The sequence below is a fragment of the Triticum dicoccoides genome, chromosome 7B (genome assembly GCF_002162155.2).
Source record: "Triticum dicoccoides isolate Atlit2015 ecotype Zavitan chromosome 7B, WEW_v2.0, whole genome shotgun sequence".
Lineage (NCBI taxonomy): Eukaryota > Viridiplantae > Streptophyta > Magnoliopsida > Poales > Poaceae > Triticum > Triticum dicoccoides.
The window spans coordinates 110,234,917-110,247,797 of record NC_041393.1 but is presented as its reverse complement, the minus strand read 5'-3'; positions in this window follow the sequence as shown (position 1 = coordinate 110,247,797).

Genomic DNA, 12,881 nt, shown 5'->3' with positions numbered 1-12,881 from the left:
TTGATACGTAATGAGCACCCAATGCACCCGTCATGCTTGTATTTTGTGTAGACCACAGATCAACTCACTGTTTCGCCCCCGAAGCTTCGCAAGTGAGCAGTTCATTATAACACCTATATGCGAAATGTTTGAAGGTTTTTTTATCAAAACTTCAAAAAAAATCTTTGAAAAGAAGAAGTGAACATGTCTCGACGGCAGAAAATGCATGTCTAGTTGAACCTCTAAAATTTTGGATAGTTGTATTTTAGTAAGTTCTAACCAGAGTGTTCAAGTTTTTCTATGCAAGATGTGCTTGAAAGATCTTTTTTCTTTGCAGGAGTTAAAAGATATTTGTTGACAAAAGGACCTTTTTTTCTAGGCAATTTGATGGGAAAATATACTCCCTCCATGTGAAAATACTTGTCGGCGAAATGGATGTATCTAGAACTACCATTTTTATGCATTTCTACGACAAGTATTTCCGGGCGGAGGGAGCATATATTAAGACACATGTAATATCACAAAAGTTCAAGTCAAAATTAAGAAGCACAACTTGATAAACAAAAAGGACATGTGATTGCAAATAGGGTTGCGGATCAAACCCACTATTTAGCACTTTTTGTGTGTATTCCTACCTTTTAATATTAAAATTAGAAATATCATGACATGATAAATTATAACCCTTATTTTTTTATGATTTTATATCATTTAAAGGTCTTAACTGATCACACAACCACAATCCCATGTACTAGATAAAATACAAATCCACGCTAGAGAAATTCCAGTGCTATAGAACCTTAGTCATGCTACCATGTCACCATTGCATGGTAGCACCAACAAAAAATATTTTAGATACTGCAACTCAAATGAATTTTGCTTCTGTACACCCCTTAGAAAATTTTACAGATTTTGATGCAAATTATAAGTTATAAATTTCAATAAAAAAATTGTGGCATATTCCTTTGCGTGCAAATCAATCTATTCGATATGTTTAATTTGTATTCTAAAAAAAGATACGTTTGATCTGCCTCCTAATATAGCGACAACCTTTTTAAATAACTTTAAGATTTGTGTACATTTTTAGGATGTGTGTGTGAGGAGGGGGGTGGAGGGGGGTACCCGAGCAAAACTCAAACTTAAATACATTGCCAACATTGGATCATGATGTATCTTCTACAATGTGAAGAAGATTTCATGACCAAATTTGATTTACACGTTAGGTAAAATGCCGGGGGCTGCTTTTAAGTACATAGTAGGTACGCCCTGCACCAACTCTAATGGCTCTATACTCTCGCGAGACAGGTGATTTGATTTGCTCGCCTCCTGCCGGTGCCGCCGGAGGTCTACCTTATCTTTTGTGGCCTTAGGCCATGCAGATGTGGTGAATCTCAACCTTTGTCAATGGGAGGGCTTATGCTCAGTTTATAGTTGTCTTTTGGTGCTTTTTTTTGGGTTTGTGTCCTGCTCAGAAAGACAGGCGACGGCGGCTTTTTGAAGATGGAATAAAGTTTTCTTCGCCCAGTGTTGGTGTCAAAACCGGCGGATCTCGGGTAGGAGGTCCCGAACTGTGCGTCTAGGCGGATGGTAACAAGAGACAAGGGACACGATGTTTTACCCAGGTTCGGGCCCTCTTGATGGAGGTAAAACCCTACGTACTGCTTGATTGATATTGATGATGTGGGTATTACAAGAGTAGATCTACCACGAGATCAAGGAGGCTAAACCCTAGAAGCTAGCCTATGGTCTGATTGTTGTTCGTCCTACGGACTAAAACCATCCGGTTCATATAGACACCGGAGAGGGTTAGGGTTACACAGAGTCGATTACAATGGTAGGAGATCTACATATCCGTATCGCCAAGCTTGCCTTCCACGCCAAGGAAAGTCCCATCCGAACACGGGACGAAGTCTTCAATCTTGTATCTTCATAGTCTTGGAGTCCCGCCGATGATGATAGTTCGGCTATCCGGACACCTCCTAGTCCAGGACTCCCTCAGTAGCCCCTGAACCAGGCTTCAATGACGACGAGTCCGACGCGCATATTGTCTTCGGCATTGCAAGGCGGGTTCCTTCTCCGAATAATTTATAGAAGATTGTGAACACCAGGATAGTGTCCCGCTCTGCAAAATAAATTCCACATACCACCGTAGAGAGAATAATATTTACACAAGTTCAATCTGCTGACGTATTTTGTGGCGTGACGTCACACCACCACCAAGCCTTTACTCGATTTTTTTTAATGTACCACCTCAGCGCGTTTAGCGAAGCGGTTTCCTTGGCACGTCTTATCGAAGCAGAGATCATGTTCCCCTTATTTCGGGATTCCCATCAATACGGACGTGGGTAACCCAACCGCGCCATTGATTGCGGCGCTTGAGAGATAAGCGAGTTTTATCAGGCCGGTGAGGACGCATGGTTTCGTCCGCCCATATAAGGGGATAAAGATCCACCCTTTTACCTACGCCTTCTTCCTCCTTTGCTTATCCATCTCCACGAACTCGAGCTCCAGCACCCAAGTCCGCACATCTCACCTCAACCTTTTCCAACTATGTCCGGAGAGGGAGGCAAGTGGATGGCCTCCTCCGTTACGGAGGGGCACATCAAGAAGCTGCGCAGCGCCGGATATCTGTCCAGCGACATCGCGCACCGGCTCCCCGACGAGGGGGAGCTCATCCCCACCCCCAGGCCCCATGAGAGGGTAGTATTCCTTTCCCGTTTCCTCCGAGGACTAGGCTTCCCACTCCATCCCTTTGTCCGGGGGCTCAAGTTCTACTACGGTCTGGATTTCCATGATCTGGCCCCGAATTTCATCCTCAACATCTCGGCGTTTATCGTCGTGTGTGAGGCCTTCCTCTGCATCCAGCCCCACTTCGGCTTGTGGCTCAAGACCTTCAGTGTCAAGCCAAAGGTTGTGAAGGGCAGCCAAGCGGAGTGCGGAGGCGCCATGGTGGGCAAGATGCCCAACGTTACTTGGCTCGAGGGCACCTTCGTGGAAACCATTAAGGGGTGGCAATCGGGGTGGTTCTACATCACCGAGCCGCGTGACCCTGAATGGGCAGCGGCCCCCGAATTCAGATCTGGCATCCCCATACGGCTCACCTCCTGGAAAGAGAGTGGCCGGACATGGGGTGATTCGTAGGAGCTGACCGGACTCCAAGCCTGCATCCAAAAACTAGTGAACAAGAAGCTCAAGCTTGTTAACGTAGTCCAGGTCATGCTCATCCGTCGGATTCTCCCGTGCCAACAACGGGACTTCAATATGTGGGAGTTTGATTCGGCGCAGCACCAGACTTTGAGCAGGCTCTTCGACACTACGTACGAAGAGGCCTGGAGGGTGTTGTTTAAGGGCGCCGAGGCTCCCGCATCCACTACCGAAGATCGCTGATTCAGCTCGCAGCGTCCGGCTAGCGAGGTAAGCGATTTTACCCTTTACGGGACACTTGTTTTCCATAGTTTGACTCTATGCGGGATCTAAACTCCCTCTCCTTTGACAGGACTGGCTGAAGTAGGCCGAGCAGACTAACTGTCCGGCCCCTTTGCCAGAAGACCCAGCGGACGCCCGCTTAACGGGGCTGCTGGTTCCGGCACCCCACGTGGTGCCGGAGAAGAAGGCCAAGAAGAATGCCACAGGCACTCGAAAGAGTTCCCGTTTTCAGGTGTCATCAGACTTATCGTCCGGTGATTCCGAGGCGGACTCCTCCCACGAAGGCGAGGAGGAGAATAAAGAGGCCTCTCCCCCAGCGGGGGGAGGGAAGAAAAGGAAGGCGTCCCCAACGCGGGAGGCCGAAGGGTCCAAGAAGGGAAGGACTCTTCCCCCGGACTGCTCTGCCAACGCCGGCGACAACGACGAGGATTGGCCTTCAAGGGCCAAGCCCCTAGCGAGATCGTAAGTATCCGGACTCCCGAATAACTTCATGATTTTTCTTTTCGCCACATGGTGTCTTTCTAATGCCGCATACAACCCTGCAGTCCGCCCAAGGATGATCTTCCCGCTTCGTCGAGCGGGTCCTTGGGTGCGTCGGATATGGATTCCCTTCCGACCGCCTCCACCCCCCGTGATGTGGATGATGCCGAGGTGGGATCCCGGGAAGGGACCCGCCAGGAGGAGGAAGCCCCGGAGGTGCCGCGGGGCAACCTCCCGGACTTTGCACCGGACTCCGCACCGGAACCTGTAGTGGCTTCGGAGTCCGGTGGGCGGCCCCTTCGTAAGAAGGGCAAGACTGTGACGTCGGCGGCCTCCGTCCAACCGGAGGCGCTGGATAGCTTGCTGGAGGCGCTCAACATCGCTTCCATCGAAGAGGAACACCGCACCGTCATGACTGTGGTGATTCAGAAGGTTCAGCTTGCCAAGAGCGGGCTGACCGAAGCCTGCAGCAGCCTTTTAACAGGCTTTGAGGTAAGAATTTTGATATATGTAAAATAGTACCGCATAGACAGTAGCCCCTGATGCTCGGTTCGGTGTTCGGAAAGAAAAGCCGGACTGAGGATCTAAAAAGGTATACGCAGGAGTCATAAAAAATATGTCAATATGGGATTGCAGGTTGTGCTGCTGACCTCTGCCGCACTGACTGCGGAGGTCAATACTTTGAAGCAAAGCCTCGAGCGGTCCGAGAACGAGCTCGGCCGTGCCAAGAAGCAGCTCAAGGACAAGGAAGGTGAGTAACACCTTATTAAAATTGTACCTTACAGAAAAGGATTTGGTTGCAAGAAGAATGACAAGGATAACATGGGTATTGCAGGGGCCACGAACGAGGTGGCGACCTTGAAGGAGGCGGCGTCCGTGGTCGAACGTAATGCGGCCGCGAAGCGCACCGAGCGAGAGAAGCAGGAGGCGCGGGTGGCGGAGGTACAGCAAGAGCTCCAGGCTCTCGTGGAAAAACATGAGAGTATGGAGCGTTACTCGAAGACTCGAGAGTCCGAGCTTGCATCGGCTCTTGAGAGTGCCAAAGCCGCTAAGGCCGAAGCCTACAAGGCCCTCCAGGAAATTGAGGCGTTGAAGAAAATAGCGGCGGGTAAGGCATTTTTCATGCAAAGCAAGCATGTGAGTGTGAATTACCTATCACTTACCCGAATTCGGAGCTCTCCAGGAGCATTCGTAGATCTGCCCTGCAGCGTGTCCGATGCTGCCTCTTTCTATAGGGACGAGGAGGGGAGCTCGACGGAGAAGGTCTTCTGGTCTCAGTATGCTGAGGCCGGACATCCGGTGCCCCTTAGCGACCAGCTGAAGCAGCTGGTCGAGCTCCACAAGGTGGCCGAACAGGCCATGAAGGGCCTCATAGTTCGGTTGTGGCCCAAGGAGGCCATGCCTGGGAGCTACTTCGGCCTGGTGCGGCGGCTGGTGGATGCGTGTCCATGGGTTGAAGTCATCAAGCACTCCGCCTGTATTGAAGGTGCCCGTCGGGCCCTTGCCCGTGCAAAGGTGCAATGGGGCAAGATGGATGCTGAGAAGCTTGTGACGGACGCGCCACCGCCGGGCAAGAAGTATCGCACGCCCGAGATGTATTATAAGAGTGTCCTGAAGGGTGCCCGCATTATTGCGGGTGAGTGCTCCAAAGATGTAATATTTGAGTAGACTCGCATTTTGGTATCGTGTGCGCTGAAAATTTTGTTCATATGCGCTAAGCAACGCTTGTTAATTTAAAATATTACCTTCTGTGCGGCCGTTTATCAAATCTGAGAGATGGCAAGTCGTCGGCTTCAGCCCCCATGCCACGAGTGCTGGGGTGTTCGGGATAAATTTGAGCACTCTTGTTCCCATTTTTGGGTCCATCTAGGGAGGCGCTCAACACAACGAACGAGGCAACCGGACTTATAATGCTTGAACACTCTCACTTAGCCATAAAATTTTATAATTTTAAATTTCGGCGAAGCCCCTAGTGTTCGGAAAGCCGAATTTGGGGCGCTATCCACGTCTGGGCCGGACAAAGCCGGTTCCTCGCTCTAAGCGCCATAAGTCTTTAGGGACTTGAAAAAAACCTCTCGTACAGCGACCGACTCTCGCCTCATCATGACGGTCAGTTTTAGCTTTCTCCACTGAGGCGCTTGCCCAGCTCAACTGGGGCGCAATCGCAGTGGTTCCCCCAGTGCTACCTTAGCCGATACAATGGAACGTAAGGTACCAAAACATGGGAGCCAGGCAAACCCAACTATTGACCCAAGACATGATTCGGAGCCGATGCATATAATGCTATAAGTTCGGGGTACCGCACTTGTGAAAGTGTTTTGGACTTATCACACCATGATGCGGGAAACATAAGCCCCTGGTGTATTTAGCCGTACCAAAGTGTACGGATGCAACATGTCATAAATGAACATATGTATAAGAAAGAAATGCAATTATAAGCAAAAAGGTGCTGCATTGTTTATTCAAGAAATACTGCCGTGAATGCAGAACGATACAAATAGTGCGATAAGCAAGGGATGGGACTATTAAACATGTCCCCCTCCAGGGGTAGGCTGCGGAATGGTGTATAAAACAGATTTAATGCTCGTAATGGAGACCACCTGGATATTCGTCGTAGCCTTTCTCCTTCCCTGGCTGTTGCATCGTGAGTTCAACAGGTCTACTGCCGGACAGGGCCTTTGATGAACGGAGTCCTGTGGGTAAAAAAACGAAAAAGAGAAAAAAAAAGAATGACACACTTGAGAGCCCCTGGTGTGGTTAAGCCGCATTCTGGGCCTATCATGGTCGTGCCCCTCCCCCTATGCCTATGGTATCTCCAGAGCGTAATGATGTACGCGAAGGACCAGTCTTGCAATTTTGCAGGGGCTGGGGTTGGGGCCACATTGCTACGCGTGCTCGGAACGTGCCAGGTGGTCTTGTTGTAGGTTACTCCGGGCGCGTTTAGCTGTGTTCGGTCGCTTAATGGCCGGACTCGAGAATTGCCTTAAGAGGCTGCACTGTACTTCTGCCGCGAGAGCCGTTGTATGCTCCTCCGTTCGGAGAGAGCGTTCAGTGTTTCCGTTGACCGTGATGACTCCTCGAGGGCCTGGCATCTTGAGCTTGAGGTATGCGTAGTGCGGCACTGCGTTGAACTTTGCAAACGCGGTACGTCCGAGCAGAGCATGATAGCCGCTGCAGAACGGAACTATGTCGAAGATTAACTCCTCGCTTTGGAATTTATCCGGGGATCCGAAGACCACTTCCAGTGTAACTGAGCCTGTACAATTGGCCTCTACACCTGGTATGACGCCTTTAAAGGTCGTCTTTGTGGGTTTAATCCTTGAGGGGTCTATGCCCATTTTGCGCACTGTATCCTGATAAAGCAGGTTCAGGCTGCTGCCGCCGTCTATCAAGAATCTGGTGAGGTGAAATCCATCGACGATTGGGTCTAAAACCAATGCGGTGAATCCGCCGTGGCGGATGCTGGTGGGGTGGTCCCTTCGATCAAAAGTGATCGGGCAGGAGGACCATGGGTTGAACTTCGGGGCGACTGACTCCATCGCGTATACATCCCTGAGTGCATGCTTCCGCTCTCTTTTGGGTAGCTGGGTTGTGTATATCATGTTCACCATCCACACTTGTGGGGGGAAACCCTTCTGTCCTCTATTGTTCGGCGGTCGGGTCTCTTCCTCGTCATCGCTATGCAGCCCCTTGTCGTCGTTTTCGGCAATTAGTTTGCCTGCCTGCTTGAATACCCAACAGTCCCTGTTGGTGTGGTTAGCTGGCCTTTTGGGGGTGCCGTGTATCTGGCACGAGCGATCGAGTATTCGGTCCAAATTGGACGGACCCGGAGTAGTTCTTTTGAATGGCTTTTTCCGCTGACCGGGTTTGGAGCCTCTGAATCCGGCATTGACTGCCGTATCCTCATTGTTGTCGCTGTTAATGCGGCATTTGTTCTTGTTGCGACGCGACCTGCCATTGCGGTCCTTGATATCCGGACTGCCAGAATTTTTGCTGAGGTTGTTGCTGCGGGCTAGCCAGCTGTCCTCTCCCACGCAGAAGCGGGTCATGAGTGATGTGAGGGTTGCCATGGATTTCGGCTTTTCCTGTCCCAGGTGTCGGGCAAGCCACTCGTCGCGGATGTTATGTTTGAAGGCCGCGAGGGCCTTCGCATCCGGACAGTCGACAATTTGATTTTTCTTAGTTAAGAACCGTGTCCAGAATTGTCTGGCCGATTTGTCTGGCTGCTGAATTATATGGCTTAGGTCGCCAGCGTCTGGTGGTCGCACATACTTGCCCTGGAAGTTATCAAGGAATGCGGCTTCCAGGTCCTCCCAACACCCAATTGATTCTGTTGGCAAGTTGTTAAGCCAATGCCGAGCTGGTCCTTTAAGCTTGAGTGGGAGGTATTTGATAGCGTGAAGATCATCACCACGGGCCATGTGGATATGAAGGAGATAGTCTTCGATCCAAACCGCGGGGTCTGTTGTGCCATCATAAGATTCAATATTAACAGGTTTAAACCCTTCGGGGATTTGATGATCCATTACTTCATCTGTGAAGCATAGTGGGTGTGCGGCGCCTCTGTATTGGGCTATATCACGATGAAGCTCAAAAAAGCTTTGTCTACTGTGTTCGGTCCGGCCGGACTTGCTGTGTCCGGCGCGACGGTTGTCGTCACGTATCATGGGGCGCCCATGCGATCCGTAGATCGATCTTGATTGTCTTGCCTTATCCTCCAATATATCTCGCAGGTCCAGAGCGTTCCCCTGTGGCCTTGTGCTTTTTGAGCGATGCCGGGGTACGGTTCTAGTGGAGGGCCTAGAGGCCTCTCTGTCTCGGCCACGGGGTGGTCGGTCAGCCGTATTGTGCGCTGGTGATGTAGGTTTATATGCCTCCTCCTCTAATCGGGGGAGCAGCTTACGTTTGGGGTAGCTTTTGGAGGGGCGTTCGAGCTCATGCTCTTCGGCCGCAAGGACTTCAGTCCATCTGTCGGCTAGCAGGTTTTGATCAGCTCTAAGCTGTTGCTACTTTTTCTTGAGGCTATTTGCCGTGGTCATAAGCCTGCGTTTAAAACGCTCTTATTCGGCGGGATCCTCAGGCACGACAAATTCGTCGTCGTCGAGGCTTGCCTCGTCTTCGGAGGGAGGCATGCAATTATCATCCTCTACCTCTTCGTCTGCCGCTCTCTCATGAGGGCTGGCTTCTCCGTCCTCCTGTGCTGAATCTTGCTGGAGGAGGTTGTCTTCGGCACTGTCTGGGGTATTATTATCTCCGGTGCCAGAATCTCCATTCTTGCTGTGGCGGGATTTAGAGCGACGCCGCTGACGCCGGCGCTTGGGCTGTTTCTTGGAGGAGTCATCCTCCGCTGTTCCTTCGCCATTCCCATCCTTTGGGATATCCATCATGTATATGTCATATGATGAGGTGGCTTTCCAGTGCCCAGTAGGCGCTGGTTCTTGGTCGTCTCCGGCATCGTCGTCCATACCGTCGATGTCTTCGGAGTCGAAGTCTAGCATGTCGGTTAGATCGTCGACAGTGGCTACTAAGTGGGTGGTGGGTGGGCCTTGAATTTCTTCGTCGTTCGCATCCCAACCGTCCTGACCGCAGTCCGGCCAGGGCTCTCCTGATAACGAGAGGTACTTTAGCGAACTCAAGATGTCGCCGAAAGGTGCGTGTTGAAAGATGTCCGCAGCGGTGAACTCCATGATCGGCGCCCAATCGGATTCGATTGGAGGGGTCGTGGGAGGTTCGGAGTCCGGCGAGGAGTCCGGCACCTCGGAGTCACGAGCTTCACAAGGGACAAGGCCAGTGTTCAGCTCCATCGTCGTAGAGGTTGCAGCTCTCGAGGCGGTGTCTAGCCACCCGTCCTCGATCTGCGCAGCCGGCTCCGAATCAAGGGTCGGAGCGGGCTCGTGTGCGGCCTCCAGGGCACTGTCCGGCTGCAGAGCTAAATCATGCTCATCGTGATAGTGCGGCGCGCTCGGCTGTGGCTCGAATCCATCGAAGATCAAGTCTCCGCGGATGTCAGCCGTGAAGTTCAAACTTCCAAATCTGACCTGACGGCCAGGGGCGTAGCTTTCGATCTGCTCCAGATGGCCAAGCGAATTGGACCGCAGTGCAAAGCCGCCGAATACGAAGATCTGTCCGGGGAGAAAAGTCTCACCCTGGACTGCGTCGTTGTTGATGATCGAAGAAGCCATCGAGCCTATCGGTGATGACACAGAGAAACTCTCAATGAAAGCACCAATGTCGGTGTCAAAACCGGCGGATCTCGGGTAGGGGGTCCCGAACTGTGCGTCTAGGCGGATGGTAACAGGAGACAAGGGACACGATGTTTTACCCAGGTTCGGGCCCTCTTGATGGAGGTAAAACCCTACGTCCTTCTTGATTGATATTGATGATGTGGGTATTACAAGAGTAGATCTACCACGAGATCAAGGAGGCTAAACCCTAGAAGCTAGCCTATGGTCTGATTGTTGTTCGTCCTACGGACTAAAACCATCCGGTTTATATAGACACCGGAGAGGGCTAGGGTTACACAGAGTCGGTTACAATGGTAGGAGATCTACATATCCGTATCGCCAAGCTTGCCTTCCACGCCAAGGAAAGTCCATCCGGACACGGGACGAAGTCTTCAATCTTGTATCTTCATAGTCTTGGAGTCCGGCCGATGATGATAGTTCGGCTATCCGGCACCCCCTAGTCCAGGACTCCCTCACACAGCAATGCATCTAGCATCATTAGAGGGCATATGGAGGTCAGCGTTTGTCTTCGATGGATCTACTTGGATCTAGTTTTCGTTCGTTTGTGTTGGTATGTCTACATGTGTGATACATTTGATCTACGCTTCTCTTTATCAGCGACGGTTTCTGTTCCGGTGCGCTGGTTCTTTGGGGTCTTAGCACGATGAGTTCTCGACTGTCTACTACAGAAAAATTTGCCCAACTTTAATAAGGGAGGGCGATGACTTTTGTTAGATGATCTACAAAGCTAGATATAATTTTTGTTATTTCTAGTGTCCTTCATACTGCCATGATAATTGATGAATACGATTTAAAGTTTTTCAGAAAAAAAGGGTAGGAAGCTGGGGCAGGGAGGGAATTATGAGCCTGAAGAGAGAGGGGTAAATCAACTATTTACTGAAGAATTTACAAAAAAATATATTGTTTCCAACTGAGTTTCCGCAGAGTGCCAGGTGTTGGAGACCTATATGTACTCTCTCCGATCCTTTTTATTTCACATATAAGATTTGTTTGAAGTTAAGCCTGATAAAGTTTGACCAATTTTATAGAAAAAAATTACCAACATTCACAATGTGAAATCAACATCAGTGGATGCATCATGACTTAAATTTTCATCCTCCAACCAAGATAGATGGTGAGTGGTGGAATACCTTTTAGAGTTTGCAAAAGCACCCAAATTAATGCTTTTGTTTTCCTCAAAAAAGTATGTTTACCAATGCATTAATTGCAATGCATACATGCATAAATTACATGCATTGGTCAATTTTCTCTTAATACTTGCATGCAATGATTTAATGCACCTTAGAATCTGAACATGTGATGGGAAACAACCAAATTCAGCCTTATAAAATGGAAAAACTAAAATTTTGAGATAAGCCCTATAAACCGAAAAGAAGGGAGTATTGTATAACTTCAGCATGGTAGATGGTGAATTTTTTTCATGTAAATATGGTCAAATTTTATGAAGTTTGATTTGCGACAATTCTTATATGCAGAGTAAAAAAAATCGAAGGGAGTACAAGCAAAGTTTGAGAATTTCCAATGATTTTTAGTGGTGCTTTCACGCCTGGGTAGGTATCAACTAGTAGAAGAACGGTAACACTCGCACACTAGAACTCCTCCTCCCGGTCCACGTTGACGACTGCGAAAGCTGCGCTGTCGCAGTAACTTGTTGCGGCGGCACCATGTTCTTACCATCACCATGTCCTGGGCCTAGGATCTGGCGTTGCCACGCGTTCGAGGATCTCTTGGGGGGCGCGACGAGTCGACCGATGCGACGGAATGATTGGAGACCGGAGGAGACGTCAATTTGTCGCGACGGCGACAGCTTGGCGTGTTCCCCCGCCAGCTCACCCACCTGGAGGGACGGTGGCTCGTCGTACCGTCTCGCCTGGCTGTTTCCCGGCGCTGCCGATCGCGGCCCCGTGCATGCTCCTTGGCTCCAGCTAGCTGCGTGCCGCACCTGCCCCGGAGACGAGCAGGGGAGGGGGCCTCCGAGGTTCTTCAATTCCTTCTCCTCGGGTCGATCGATCGGCCGCTCTCTCCATCGCGCAAGGAAAACGAAGGCTCCTGAGTTTGTGGCCGTTGAGCTGAATGGGAGTTACGCGACGAGGTAGTAGTAGTCCAGATTAAAACAGGAAATGTTCCTTGGTTGCGACTGAATTCTCGTCCTACTTGCTATTCCCAACCTTCTTTCTTATAAACTGGATGATATCTTTTTTTTTAATGAACTGCACGATCCCCTTGTCTTTGCGATGGCTTTTTTCGCAAAAAGAAGAAGTAATAGTCTAAATTTGGACTTCGTGTCTGAAAAATAAGATTATAATGTAAATGAGCCATACAACACCAAAATAGGAGGAGTGTGTTCGGTAATCCAACACCGAGCCCATGCTCATTTGCTGTCTATAAACAAATAGTAAATAAATTTAAAATCTAAATAATTGCAACGAAGATGCTCGAGTGTGCTATGTGCGTGCAAAATTTTGTGGTGAAATGACATTCGGGGAGGTCTTAAAAACATGGGTCTAAACAATGCTCTTTTTGGAAGTTTCTTTGGCAGACATTTTTTTTTTGCCCAGAGCTCCCCGGATGTCAATTTCACCATGAACTTTGTGCACGCACCTAGCACACCCAAGCATCTTTGATGCCAAAAAAAATCACTTTCTTTTGTATTTATGTGATATTTATTTATTTATTTTTCACGCTCAAGTGCAGATGCTTTCGAGTGGAATGATGTGCACAACTCCTAGTACGATATTCAGTTTGACATAATTC